The sequence below is a fragment of the Schistocerca gregaria genome, chromosome 5 (assembly GCF_023897955.1).
Source record: "Schistocerca gregaria isolate iqSchGreg1 chromosome 5, iqSchGreg1.2, whole genome shotgun sequence".
Classification (NCBI taxonomy): Eukaryota; Metazoa; Arthropoda; class Insecta; order Orthoptera; family Acrididae; genus Schistocerca; species Schistocerca gregaria.
In genome coordinates this window covers 74,115,392-74,128,883 of record NC_064924.1, presented here as the reverse complement: position 1 = coordinate 74,128,883, position 13,492 = coordinate 74,115,392, and the positions used below count along the sequence as shown (strand labels likewise).

The following is a 13,492-nucleotide window of genomic DNA, read 5'->3' as shown; positions in this document are numbered from 1 at the left end:
CCCCTGACAGCCGTTTTTTCATGCTACCTTTCTCATGTGACAAAGATGCTTCCATACTGATTTTAAACTATCGTAAGGTACGATATTAAGGAACTCAGTTTGAAAAGAGTGCGCCAAGGAAGACTTCCAAAGAGTCTCTGGAAATAACAAAACAGTATGAAGTGACAGAAATGTTGTGAAATACGTCAGGGCATATTGTTTTGTAGCAGTGCACAACGGCAAATTTGTAAACAAAAATTTACCTTTCGTCGCTACAAGAGATGGATACTTTGTCGAAAAGCCTGTGTCTTGTGTGCATGTTTTCGCACCTTTCCGCGGCACGGCGCGGCACAGAGCTGCTCTGGTAGCTCCGAACGGCCGCACACGTCGCCTCGGACACGCCGGTTCGGCCCGCGCAAATCTCGCAGATGTTCCTCGTGCTTGTGCTGTCATATGGACCGCGACCCGAGCGGCAGCGAGCGGCAGTCGAGCAAAGTCGGGACAAGTCGGGACGGAAGGTGACAGCCGATTATGCACCGTATCGAATTACGCAAATATCTAGAAGCGCGACGCGTGTCAGGCAGGTGAGAACGCTTCTCTCGGTCCAGCAGGACACCGCCACACCCCGCGCACTCCACCCGCCGCCCGGCCGCGCGCAATCCCTGCGACGGACAACAATAACAAGGTGCGTCTCCCGCGAGTGTCGGAGGCCGCACGAACCAAACGAATGACAGGAGGTGCAACGAGCAGCTGTGTTGTGCGTCTGACCCACGTGGCGGCGCGCAGCACTGCGCGTCGCCTTCGAGGTGGAAGGACGTGCTTTGCGTCAAATGTGCCACCGAAAATGGCGATTGCGTGTATTGGGAGGAGAGGCGAAGCCTTCTTGTGCCGTGCGGCTACAGTATAAGGACGCCAACGGCCATACCATGTTGAATGCACCGGTTCTCGTCCGATCACCGAAGTTAAGCAACATCGGGCCCGGTTAGTACTTGGATGGGTGACCGCCTGGGAACACCGGGTGCTGTTGGCTCCCTCTCTTCTTTTAAATTTTATGTCACTACACCTGCCAGCCCTCTTTTCATACAAACTGTCAGGTGCGACAAAGATGCTTCCACAAGCATTTTAAACTACTGTATTAAACGTAAGATGCGAAATTACAGTAATGAACTCAGTTTGTACAAGAATGCGCGGAGGAAGAGTGCTAGGAACTCGTTGAAAATAACGAAACACTGCGAATCGACAGATGTGCTCTTGAAATGCGTCAGAGCCTACTGTTTTGTAGGAGCGCTAAATTCCAAAAAGTAACTACATTAAAAAAAAACCTGTTCCCGTCCGACCACCGAAGATAAGCAACAGTGTTTATATTCGGATCGGCGACCGCCTGGGAACTCTGGCTGTCTTCATTTCTTGCTTTCTTGTCGCTACCCCTGACAGCCGTTTTTTCATGCTACCTTTCTCATGTGACAAAGATGCTTCCATACTGATTTTAAACTATCGTAAGGTACGATATTAAGGAACTCAGTTTGAAAAGAGTGCGCCAAGGAAGACTTCCAAAGAGTCTCTGGAAATAACAAAACAGTATGAAGTGACAGAAATGTTGTGAAATACGTCAGGGCATATTGTTTTGTAGCAGTGCACAACGGCAAATTTGTAAACAAAAATTTACCTTTCGTCGCTACAAGAGATGGATACTTTGTCGAAAAGCCTGTGTCTTGTGTGCATGTTTTCGCACCTTTCCGCGGCACGGCGCGGCACAGAGCTGCTCTGGTAGCTCCGAACGGCCGCACACGTCGCCTCGGACACGCCGGTTCGGCCCGCGCAAATCTCGCAGATGTTCCTCGTGCTTGTGCTGTCATATGGACCGCGACCCGAGCGGCAGCGAGCGGCAGTCGAGCAAAGTCGGGACAAGTCGGGACGGAAGGTGACAGCCGATTATGCACCGTATCGAATTACGCAAATATCTAGAAGCGCGACGCGTGTCAGGCAGGTGAGAACGCTTCTCTCGGTCCAGCAGGACACCGCCACACCCCGCGCACTCCACCCGCCGCCCGGCCGCGCGCAATCCCTGCGACGGACAACAATAACAAGGTGCGTCTCCCGCGAGTGTCGGAGGCCGCACGAACCAAACGAATGACAGGAGGTGCAACGAGCAGCTGTGTTGTGCGTCTGACCCACGTGGCGGCGCGCAGCACTGCGCGTCGCCTTCGAGGTGGAAGGACGTGCTTTGCGTCAAATGTGCCACCGAAAATGGCGATTGCGTGTATTGGGAGGAGAGGCGAAGCCTTCTTGTGCCGTGCGGCTACAGTATAAGGACGCCAACGGCCATACCATGTTGAATGCACCGGTTCTCGTCCGATCACCGAAGTTAAGCAACATCGGGCCCGGTTAGTACTTGGATGGGTGACCGCCTGGGAACACCGGGTGCTGTTGGCTCCCTCTCTTCTTTTAAATTTTATGTCACTACACCTGCCAGCCCTCTTTTCATACAAACTGTCAGGTGCGACAAAGATGCTTCCACAAGCATTTTAAACTACTGTATTAAACGTAAGATGCGAAATTACAGTAATGAACTCAGTTTGTACAAGAATGCGCGGAGGAAGAGTGCTAGGAACTCGTTGAAAATAACGAAACACTGCGAATCGACAGATGTGCTCTTGAAATGCGTCAGAGCCTACTGTTTTGTAGGAGCGCTAAATTCCAAAAAGTAACTACATTAAAAAAAAAACCTGTTCCCGTCCGACCACCGAAGATAAGCAACAGTGTTTATATTCGGATCGGCGACCGCCTGGGAACTCTGGCTGTCTTCATTTCTTGCTTTCTTGTCGCTACCCCTGCCAGCCGTTTTTTCATGCTACCTTTCTCATGTGACAAAGATGCTTCCATACTGATTTTAAACTATCGTAAGGTACGATATTAAGGAACTCAGTTTGAAAAGAGTGCGCCAAGGAAGACTTCCAAAGAGTCTCTGGAAATAACAAAACAGTATGAAGTGACAGAAATGTTGTGAAATACGTCAGGGCATATTGTTTTGTAGCAGTGCACAACGGCAAATTTGTAAACAAAAATTTACCTTTCGTCGCTACAAGAGATGGATACTTTGTCGAAAAGCCTGTGTCTTGTGTGCATGTTTTCGCACCTTTCCGCGGCACGGCGCGGCACAGAGCTGCTCTGGTAGCTCCGAACGGCCGCACACGTCGCCTCGGACACGCCGGTTCGGCCCGCGCAAATCTCGCAGATGTTCCTCGTGCTTGTGCTGTCATATGGACCGCGACCCGAGCGGCAGCGAGCGGCAGTCGAGCAAAGTCGGGACAAGTCGGGACGGAAGGTGACAGCCGATTATGCACCGTATCGAATTACGCAAATATCTAGAAGCGCGACGCGTGTCAGGCAGGTGAGAACGCTTCTCTCGGTCCAGCAGGACACCGCCACACCCCGCGCACTCCACCCGCCGCCCGGCCGCGCGCAATCCCTGCGACGGACAACAATAACAAGGTGCGTCTCCCGCGAGTGTCGGAGGCCGCACGAACCAAACGAATGACAGGAGGTGCAACGAGCAGCTGTGTTGTGCGTCTGACCCACGTGGCGGCGCGCAGCACTGCGCGTCGCCTTCGAGGTGGAAGGACGTGCTTTGCGTCAAATGTGCCACCGAAAATGGCGATTGCGTGTATTGGGAGGAGAGGCGAAGCCTTCTTGTGCCGTGCGGCTACAGTATAAGGACGCCAACGGCCATACCATGTTGAATGCACCGGTTCTCGTCCGATCACCGAAGTTAAGCAACATCGGGCCCGGTTAGTACTTGGATGGGTGACCGCCTGGGAACACCGGGTGCTGTTGGCTCCCTCTCTTCTTTTAAATTTTATGTCACTACACCTGCCAGCCCTCTTTTCATACAAACTGTCAGGTGCGACAAAGATGCTTCCACAAGCATTTTAAACTACTGTATTAAACGTAAGATGCGAAATTACAGTAATGAACTCAGTTTGTACAAGAATGCGCGGAGGAAGAGTGCTAGGAACTCGTTGAAAATAACGAAACACTGCGAATCGACAGATGTGCTCTTGAAATGCGTCAGAGCCTACTGTTTTGTAGGAGCGCTAAATTCCAAAAAGTAACTACATTAAAAAAAAACCTGTTCCCGTCCGACCACCGAAGATAAGCAACAGTGTTTATATTCGGATCGGCGACCGCCTGGGAACTCTGGCTGTCTTCATTTCTTGCTTTCTTGTCGCTACCCCTGCCAGCCGTTTTTTCATGCTACCTTTCTCATGTGACAAAGATGCTTCCATACTGATTTTAAACTATCGTAAGGTACGATATTAAGGAACTCAGTTTGAAAAGAGTGCGCCAAGGAAGACTTCCAAAGAGTCTCTGGAAATAACAAAACAGTATGAAGTGACAGAAATGTTGTGAAATACGTCAGGGCATATTGTTTTGTAGCAGTGCACAACGGCAAATTTGTAAACAAAAATTTACCTTTCGTCGCTACAAGAGATGGATACTTTGTCGAAAAGCCTGTGTCTTGTGTGCATGTTTTCGCACCTTTCCGCGGCACGGCGCGGCACAGAGCTGCTCTGGTAGCTCCGAACGGCCGCACACGTCGCCTCGGACACGCCGGTTCGGCCCGCGCAAATCTCGCAGATGTTCCTCGTGCTTGTGCTGTCATATGGACCGCGACCCGAGCGGCAGCGAGCGGCAGTCGAGCAAAGTCGGGACAAGTCGGGACGGAAGGTGACAGCCGATTATGCACCGTATCGAATTACGCAAATATCTAGAAGCGCGACGCGTGTCAGGCAGGTGAGAACGCTTCTCTCGGTCCAGCAGGACACCGCCACACCCCGCGCACTCCACCCGCCGCCCGGCCGCGCGCAATCCCTGCGACGGACAACAATAACAAGGTGCGTCTCCCGCGAGTGTCGGAGGCCGCACGAACCAAACGAATGACAGGAGGTGCAACGAGCAGCTGTGTTGTGCGTCTGACCCACGTGGCGGCGCGCAGCACTGCGCGTCGCCTTCGAGGTGGAAGGACGTGCTTTGCGTCAAATGTGCCACCGAAAATGGCGATTGCGTGTATTGGGAGGAGAGGCGAAGCCTTCTTGTGCCGTGCGGCTACAGTATAAGGACGCCAACGGCCATACCATGTTGAATGCACCGGTTCTCGTCCGATCACCGAAGTTAAGCAACATCGGGCCCGGTTAGTACTTGGATGGGTGACCGCCTGGGAACACCGGGTGCTGTTGGCTCCCTCTCTTCTTTTAAATTTTATGTCACTACACCTGCCAGCCCTCTTTTCATACAAACTGTCAGGTGCGACAAAGATGCTTCCACAAGCATTTTAAACTACTGTATTAAACGTAAGATGCGAAATTACAGTAATGAACTCAGTTTGTACAAGAATGCGCGGAGGAAGAGTGCTAGGAACTCGTTGAAAATAACGAAACACTGCGAATCGACAGATGTGCTCTTGAAATGCGTCAGAGCCTACTGTTTTGTAGGAGCGCTAAATTCCAAAAAGTAACTACATTAAAAAAAAACCTGTTCCCGTCCGACCACCGAAGATAAGCAACAGTGTTTATATTCGGATCGGCGACCGCCTGGGAACTCTGGCTGTCTTCATTTCTTGCTTTCTTGTCGCTACCCCTGCCAGCCGTTTTTTCATGCTACCTTTCTCATGTGACAAAGATGCTTCCATACTGATTTTAAACTATCGTAAGGTACGATATTAAGGAACTCAGTTTGAAAAGAGTGCGCCAAGGAAGACTTCCAAAGAGTCTCTGGAAATAACAAAACAGTATGAAGTGACAGAAATGTTGTGAAATACGTCAGGGCATATTGTTTTGTAGCAGTGCACAACGGCAAATTTGTAAACAAAAATTTACCTTTCGTCGCTACAAGAGATGGATACTTTGTCGAAAAGCCTGTGTCTTGTGTGCATGTTTTCGCACCTTTCCGCGGCACGGCGCGGCACAGAGCTGCTCTGGTAGCTCCGAACGGCCGCACACGTCGCCTCGGACACGCCGGTTCGGCCCGCGCAAATCTCGCAGATGTTCCTCGTGCTTGTGCTGTCATATGGACCGCGACCCGAGCGGCAGCGAGCGGCAGTCGAGCAAAGTCGGGACAAGTCGGGACGGAAGGTGACAGCCGATTATGCACCGTATCGAATTACGCAAATATCTAGAAGCGCGACGCGTGTCAGGCAGGTGAGAACGCTTCTCTCGGTCCAGCAGGACACCGCCACACCCCGCGCACTCCACCCGCCGCCCGGCCGCGCGCAATCCCTGCGACGGACAACAATAACAAGGTGCGTCTCCCGCGAGTGTCGGAGGCCGCACGAACCAAACGAATGACAGGAGGTGCAACGAGCAGCTGTGTTGTGCGTCTGACCCACGTGGCGGCGCGCAGCACTGCGCGTCGCCTTCGAGGTGGAAGGACGTGCTTTGCGTCAAATGTGCCACCGAAAATGGCGATTGCGTGTATTGGGAGGAGAGGCGAAGCCTTCTTGTGCCGTGCGGCTACAGTATAAGGACGCCAACGGCCATACCATGTTGAATGCACCGGTTCTCGTCCGATCACCGAAGTTAAGCAACATCGGGCCCGGTTAGTACTTGGATGGGTGACCGCCTGGGAACACCGGGTGCTGTTGGCTCCCTCTCTTCTTTTAAATTTTATGTCACTACACCTGCCAGCCCTCTTTTCATACAAACTGTCAGGTGCGACAAAGATGCTTCCACAAGCATTTTAAACTACTGTATTAAACGTAAGATGCGAAATTACAGTAATGAACTCAGTTTGTACAAGAATGCGCGGAGGAAGAGTGCTAGGAACTCGTTGAAAATAACGAAACACTGCGAATCGACAGATGTGCTCTTGAAATGCGTCAGAGCCTACTGTTTTGTAGGAGCGCTAAATTCCAAAAAGTAACTACATTAAAAAAAAACCTGTTCCCGTCCGACCACCGAAGATAAGCAACAGTGTTTATATTCGGATCGGCGACCGCCTGGGAACTCTGGCTGTCTTCATTTCTTGCTTTCTTGTCGCTACCCCTGACAGCCGTTTTTTCATGCTACCTTTCTCATGTGACAAAGATGCTTCCATACTGATTTTAAACTATCGTAAGGTACGATATTAAGGAACTCAGTTTGAAAAGAGTGCGCCAAGGAAGACTTCCAAAGAGTCTCTGGAAATAACAAAACAGTATGAAGTGACAGAAATGTTGTGAAATACGTCAGGGCATATTGTTTTGTAGCAGTGCACAACGGCAAATTTGTAAACAAAAATTTACCTTTCGTCGCTACAAGAGATGGATACTTTGTCGAAAAGCCTGTGTCTTGTGTGCATGTTTTCGCACCTTTCCGCGGCACGGCGCGGCACAGAGCTGCTCTGGTAGCTCCGAACGGCCGCACACGTCGCCTCGGACACGCCGGTTCGGCCCGCGCAAATCTCGCAGATGTTCCTCGTGCTTGTGCTGTCATATGGACCGCGACCCGAGCGGCAGCGAGCGGCAGTCGAGCAAAGTCGGGACAAGTCGGGACGGAAGGTGACAGCCGATTATGCACCGTATCGAATTACGCAAATATCTAGAAGCGCGACGCGTGTCAGGCAGGTGAGAACGCTTCTCTCGGTCCAGCAGGACACCGCCACACCCCGCGCACTCCACCCGCCGCCCGGCCGCGCGCAATCCCTGCGACGGACAACAATAACAAGGTGCGTCTCCCGCGAGTGTCGGAGGCCGCACGAACCAAACGAATGACAGGAGGTGCAACGAGCAGCTGTGTTGTGCGTCTGACCCACGTGGCGGCGCGCAGCACTGCGCGTCGCCTTCGAGGTGGAAGGACGTGCTTTGCGTCAAATGTGCCACCGAAAATGGCGATTGCGTGTATTGGGAGGAGAGGCGAAGCCTTCTTGTGCCGTGCGGCTACAGTATAAGGACGCCAACGGCCATACCATGTTGAATGCACCGGTTCTCGTCCGATCACCGAAGTTAAGCAACATCGGGCCCGGTTAGTACTTGGATGGGTGACCGCCTGGGAACACCGGGTGCTGTTGGCTCCCTCTCTTCTTTTAAATTTTATGTCACTACACCTGCCAGCCCTCTTTTCATACAAACTGTCAGGTGCGACAAAGATGCTTCCACAAGCATTTTAAACTACTGTATTAAACGTAAGATGCGAAATTACAGTAATGAACTCAGTTTGTACAAGAATGCGCGGAGGAAGAGTGCTAGGAACTCGTTGAAAATAACGAAACACTGCGAATCGACAGATGTGCTCTTGAAATGCGTCAGAGCCTACTGTTTTGTAGGAGCGCTAAATTCCAAAAAGTAACTACATTAAAAAAAAACCTGTTCCCGTCCGACCACCGAAGATAAGCAACAGTGTTTATATTCGGATCGGCGACCGCCTGGGAACTCTGGCTGTCTTCATTTCTTGCTTTCTTGTCGCTACCCCTGACAGCCGTTTTTTCATGCTACCTTTCTCATGTGACAAAGATGCTTCCATACTGATTTTAAACTATCGTAAGGTACGATATTAAGGAACTCAGTTTGAAAAGAGTGCGCCAAGGAAGACTTCCAAAGAGTCTCTGGAAATAACAAAACAGTATGAAGTGACAGAAATGTTGTGAAATACGTCAGGGCATATTGTTTTGTAGCAGTGCACAACGGCAAATTTGTAAACAAAAATTTACCTTTCGTCGCTACAAGAGATGGATACTTTGTCGAAAAGCCTGTGTCTTGTGTGCATGTTTTCGCACCTTTCCGCGGCACGGCGCGGCACAGAGCTGCTCTGGTAGCTCCGAACGGCCGCACACGTCGCCTCGGACACGCCGGTTCGGCCCGCGCAAATCTCGCAGATGTTCCTCGTGCTTGTGCTGTCATATGGACCGCGACCCGAGCGGCAGCGAGCGGCAGTCGAGCAAAGTCGGGACAAGTCGGGACGGAAGGTGACAGCCGATTATGCACCGTATCGAATTACGCAAATATCTAGAAGCGCGACGCGTGTCAGGCAGGTGAGAACGCTTCTCTCGGTCCAGCAGGACACCGCCACACCCCGCGCACTCCACCCGCCGCCCGGCCGCGCGCAATCCCTGCGACGGACAACAATAACAAGGTGCGTCTCCCGCGAGTGTCGGAGGCCGCACGAACCAAACGAATGACAGGAGGTGCAACGAGCAGCTGTGTTGTGCGTCTGACCCACGTGGCGGCGCGCAGCACTGCGCGTCGCCTTCGAGGTGGAAGGACGTGCTTTGCGTCAAATGTGCCACCGAAAATGGCGATTGCGTGTATTGGGAGGAGAGGCGAAGCCTTCTTGTGCCGTGCGGCTACAGTATAAGGACGCCAACGGCCATACCATGTTGAATGCACCGGTTCTCGTCCGATCACCGAAGTTAAGCAACATCGGGCCCGGTTAGTACTTGGATGGGTGACCGCCTGGGAACACCGGGTGCTGTTGGCTCCCTCTCTTCTTTTAAATTTTATGTCACTACACCTGCCAGCCCTCTTTTCATACAAACTGTCAGGTGCGACAAAGATGCTTCCACAAGCATTTTAAACTACTGTATTAAACGTAAGATGCGAAATTACAGTAATGAACTCAGTTTGTACAAGAATGCGCGGAGGAAGAGTGCTAGGAACTCGTTGAAAATAACGAAACACTGCGAATCGACAGATGTGCTCTTGAAATGCGTCAGAGCCTACTGTTTTGTAGGAGCGCTAAATTCCAAAAAGTAACTACATTAAAAAAAAACCTGTTCCCGTCCGACCACCGAAGATAAGCAACAGTGTTTATATTCGGATCGGCGACCGCCTGGGAACTCTGGCTGTCTTCATTTCTTGCTTTCTTGTCGCTACCCCTGACAGCCGTTTTTTCATGCTACCTTTCTCATGTGACAAAGATGCTTCCATACTGATTTTAAACTATCGTAAGGTACGATATTAAGGAACTCAGTTTGAAAAGAGTGCGCCAAGGAAGACTTCCAAAGAGTCTCTGGAAATAACAAAACAGTATGAAGTGACAGAAATGTTGTGAAATACGTCAGGGCATATTGTTTTGTAGCAGTGCACAACGGCAAATTTGTAAACAAAAATTTACCTTTCGTCGCTACAAGAGATGGATACTTTGTCGAAAAGCCTGTGTCTTGTGTGCATGTTTTCGCACCTTTCCGCGGCACGGCGCGGCACAGAGCTGCTCTGGTAGCTCCGAACGGCCGCACACGTCGCCTCGGACACGCCGGTTCGGCCCGCGCAAATCTCGCAGATGTTCCTCGTGCTTGTGCTGTCATATGGACCGCGACCCGAGCGGCAGCGAGCGGCAGTCGAGCAAAGTCGGGACAAGTCGGGACGGAAGGTGACAGCCGATTATGCACCGTATCGAATTACGCAAATATCTAGAAGCGCGACGCGTGTCAGGCAGGTGAGAACGCTTCTCTCGGTCCAGCAGGACACCGCCACACCCCGCGCACTCCACCCGCCGCCCGGCCGCGCGCAATCCCTGCGACGGACAACAATAACAAGGTGCGTCTCCCGCGAGTGTCGGAGGCCGCACGAACCAAACGAATGACAGGAGGTGCAACGAGCAGCTGTGTTGTGCGTCTGACCCACGTGGCGGCGCGCAGCACTGCGCGTCGCCTTCGAGGTGGAAGGACGTGCTTTGCGTCAAATGTGCCACCGAAAATGGCGATTGCGTGTATTGGGAGGAGAGGCGAAGCCTTCTTGTGCCGTGCGGCTACAGTATAAGGACGCCAACGGCCATACCATGTTGAATGCACCGGTTCTCGTCCGATCACCGAAGTTAAGCAACATCGGGCCCGGTTAGTACTTGGATGGGTGACCGCCTGGGAACACCGGGTGCTGTTGGCTCCCTCTCTTCTTTTAAATTTTATGTCACTACACCTGCCAGCCCTCTTTTCATACAAACTGTCAGGTGCGACAAAGATGCTTCCACAAGCATTTTAAACTACTGTATTAAACGTAAGATGCGAAATTACAGTAATGAACTCAGTTTGTACAAGAATGCGCGGAGGAAGAGTGCTAGGAACTCGTTGAAAATAACGAAACACTGCGAATCGACAGATGTGCTCTTGAAATGCGTCAGAGCCTACTGTTTTGTAGGAGCGCTAAATTCCAAAAAGTAACTACATTAAAAAAAAACCTGTTCCCGTCCGACCACCGAAGATAAGCAACAGTGTTTATATTCGGATCGGCGACCGCCTGGGAACTCTGGCTGTCTTCATTTCTTGCTTTCTTGTCGCTACCCCTGACAGCCGTTTTTTCATGCTACCTTTCTCATGTGACAAAGATGCTTCCATACTGATTTTAAACTATCGTAAGGTACGATATTAAGGAACTCAGTTTGAAAAGAGTGCGCCAAGGAAGACTTCCAAAGAGTCTCTGGAAATAACAAAACAGTATGAAGTGACAGAAATGTTGTGAAATACGTCAGGGCATATTGTTTTGTAGCAGTGCACAACGGCAAATTTGTAAACAAAAATTTACCTTTCGTCGCTACAAGAGATGGATACTTTGTCGAAAAGCCTGTGTCTTGTGTGCATGTTTTCGCACCTTTCCGCGGCACGGCGCGGCACAGAGCTGCTCTGGTAGCTCCGAACGGCCGCACACGTCGCCTCGGACACGCCGGTTCGGCCCGCGCAAATCTCGCAGATGTTCCTCGTGCTTGTGCTGTCATATGGACCGCGACCCGAGCGGCAGCGAGCGGCAGTCGAGCAAAGTCGGGACAAGTCGGGACGGAAGGTGACAGCCGATTATGCACCGTATCGAATTACGCAAATATCTAGAAGCGCGACGCGTGTCAGGCAGGTGAGAACGCTTCTCTCGGTCCAGCAGGACACCGCCACACCCCGCGCACTCCACCCGCCGCCCGGCCGCGCGCAATCCCTGCGACGGACAACAATAACAAGGTGCGTCTCCCGCGAGTGTCGGAGGCCGCACGAACCAAACGAATGACAGGAGGTGCAACGAGCAGCTGTGTTGTGCGTCTGACCCACGTGGCGGCGCGCAGCACTGCGCGTCGCCTTCGAGGTGGAAGGACGTGCTTTGCGTCAAATGTGCCACCGAAAATGGCGATTGCGTGTATTGGGAGGAGAGGCGAAGCCTTCTTGTGCCGTGCGGCTACAGTATAAGGACGCCAACGGCCATACCATGTTGAATGCACCGGTTCTCGTCCGATCACCGAAGTTAAGCAACATCGGGCCCGGTTAGTACTTGGATGGGTGACCGCCTGGGAACACCGGGTGCTGTTGGCTCCCTCTCTTCTTTTAAATTTTATGTCACTACACCTGCCAGCCCTCTTTTCATACAAACTGTCAGGTGCGACAAAGATGCTTCCACAAGCATTTTAAACTACTGTATTAAACGTAAGATGCGAAATTACAGTAATGAACTCAGTTTGTACAAGAATGCGCGGAGGAAGAGTGCTAGGAACTCGTTGAAAATAACGAAACACTGCGAATCGACAGATGTGCTCTTGAAATGCGTCAGAGCCTACTGTTTTGTAGGAGCGCTAAATTCCAAAAAGTAACTACATTAAAAAAAAAACCTGTTCCCGTCCGACCACCGAAGATAAGCAACAGTGTTTATATTCGGATCGGCGACCGCCTGGGAACTCTGGCTGTCTTCATTTCTTGCTTTCTTGTCGCTACCCCTGACAGCCGTTTTTTCATGCTACCTTTCTCATGTGACAAAGATGCTTCCATACTGATTTTAAACTATCGTAAGGTACGATATTAAGGAACTCAGTTTGAAAAGAGTGCGCCAAGGAAGACTTCCAAAGAGTCTCTGGAAATAACAAAACAGTATGAAGTGACAGAAATGTTGTGAAATACGTCAGGGCATATTGTTTTGTAGCAGTGCACAACGGCAAATTTGTAAACAAAAATTTACCTTTCGTCGCTACAAGAGATGGATACTTTGTCGAAAAGCCTGTGTCTTGTGTGCATGTTTTCGCACCTTTCCGCGGCACGGCGCGGCACAGAGCTGCTCTGGTAGCTCCGAACGGCCGCACACGTCGCCTCGGACACGCCGGTTCGGCCCGCGCAAATCTCGCAGATGTTCCTCGTGCTTGTGCTGTCATATGGACCGCGACCCGAGCGGCAGCGAGCGGCAGTCGAGCAAAGTCGGGACAAGTCGGGACGGAAGGTGACAGCCGATTATGCACCGTATCGAATTACGCAAATATCTAGAAGCGCGACGCGTGTCAGGCAGGTGAGAACGCTTCTCTCGGTCCAGCAGGACACCGCCACACCCCGCGCACTCCACCCGCCGCCCGGCCGCGCGCAATCCCTGCGACGGACAACAATAACAAGGTGCGTCTCCCGCGAGTGTCGGAGGCCGCACGAACCAAACGAATGACAGGAGGTGCAACGAGCAGCTGTGTTGTGCGTCTGACCCACGTGGCGGCGCGCAGCACTGCGCGTCGCCTTCGAGGTGGAAGGACGTGCTTAGCGTCAAATGTGCCACCGAAAATGGCGATTGCGTGTATTGGGAGGAGAGGCGAAGCCTTCT

The 13,492-nt window shown here is 51.7% G+C and overlaps 9 non-coding genes across 9 annotated transcripts; all 9 read left to right on the top strand.

Annotated features, from left to right (window-relative positions):
- The first annotated feature begins 890 nt into the window (after positions 1-890).
- LOC126273949 (5S ribosomal RNA) lies at positions 891-1,009 on the top strand. Its single transcript, XR_007549782.1, has one exon. It is a non-coding gene; the product is annotated as a 5S ribosomal RNA (ribosomal RNA).
- Positions 1,010-2,293: 1,284 nt separating this feature from the next.
- On the top strand, positions 2,294-2,412 carry LOC126273938 (5S ribosomal RNA). The gene has a single exon (XR_007549771.1). It is a non-coding gene; the product is annotated as a 5S ribosomal RNA (ribosomal RNA).
- A 1,285-nt stretch (positions 2,413-3,697) lies between these two features.
- On the top strand, positions 3,698-3,816 carry LOC126273926 (5S ribosomal RNA). The gene has a single exon (XR_007549760.1). It is a non-coding gene; the product is annotated as a 5S ribosomal RNA (ribosomal RNA).
- A 1,284-nt stretch (positions 3,817-5,100) lies between these two features.
- On the top strand, positions 5,101-5,219 carry LOC126273914 (5S ribosomal RNA). The gene has a single exon (XR_007549749.1). It is a non-coding gene; the product is annotated as a 5S ribosomal RNA (ribosomal RNA).
- A 1,284-nt stretch (positions 5,220-6,503) lies between these two features.
- LOC126273903 (5S ribosomal RNA) lies at positions 6,504-6,622 on the top strand. Its single transcript, XR_007549738.1, has one exon. It is a non-coding gene; the product is annotated as a 5S ribosomal RNA (ribosomal RNA).
- A 1,284-nt stretch (positions 6,623-7,906) lies between these two features.
- Positions 7,907-8,025, top strand: LOC126273891 (5S ribosomal RNA). The gene has a single exon (XR_007549726.1). It is a non-coding gene; the product is annotated as a 5S ribosomal RNA (ribosomal RNA).
- Positions 8,026-9,309: 1,284 nt separating this feature from the next.
- On the top strand, positions 9,310-9,428 carry LOC126273877 (5S ribosomal RNA). Its single transcript, XR_007549713.1, has one exon. It is a non-coding gene; the product is annotated as a 5S ribosomal RNA (ribosomal RNA).
- A 1,284-nt stretch (positions 9,429-10,712) lies between these two features.
- LOC126273866 (5S ribosomal RNA) lies at positions 10,713-10,831 on the top strand. The gene has a single exon (XR_007549702.1). It is a non-coding gene; the product is annotated as a 5S ribosomal RNA (ribosomal RNA).
- Positions 10,832-12,115: 1,284 nt separating this feature from the next.
- Positions 12,116-12,234, top strand: LOC126273854 (5S ribosomal RNA). The gene has a single exon (XR_007549690.1). It is a non-coding gene; the product is annotated as a 5S ribosomal RNA (ribosomal RNA).
- Positions 12,235-13,492: the final 1,258 nt, after the last annotated feature.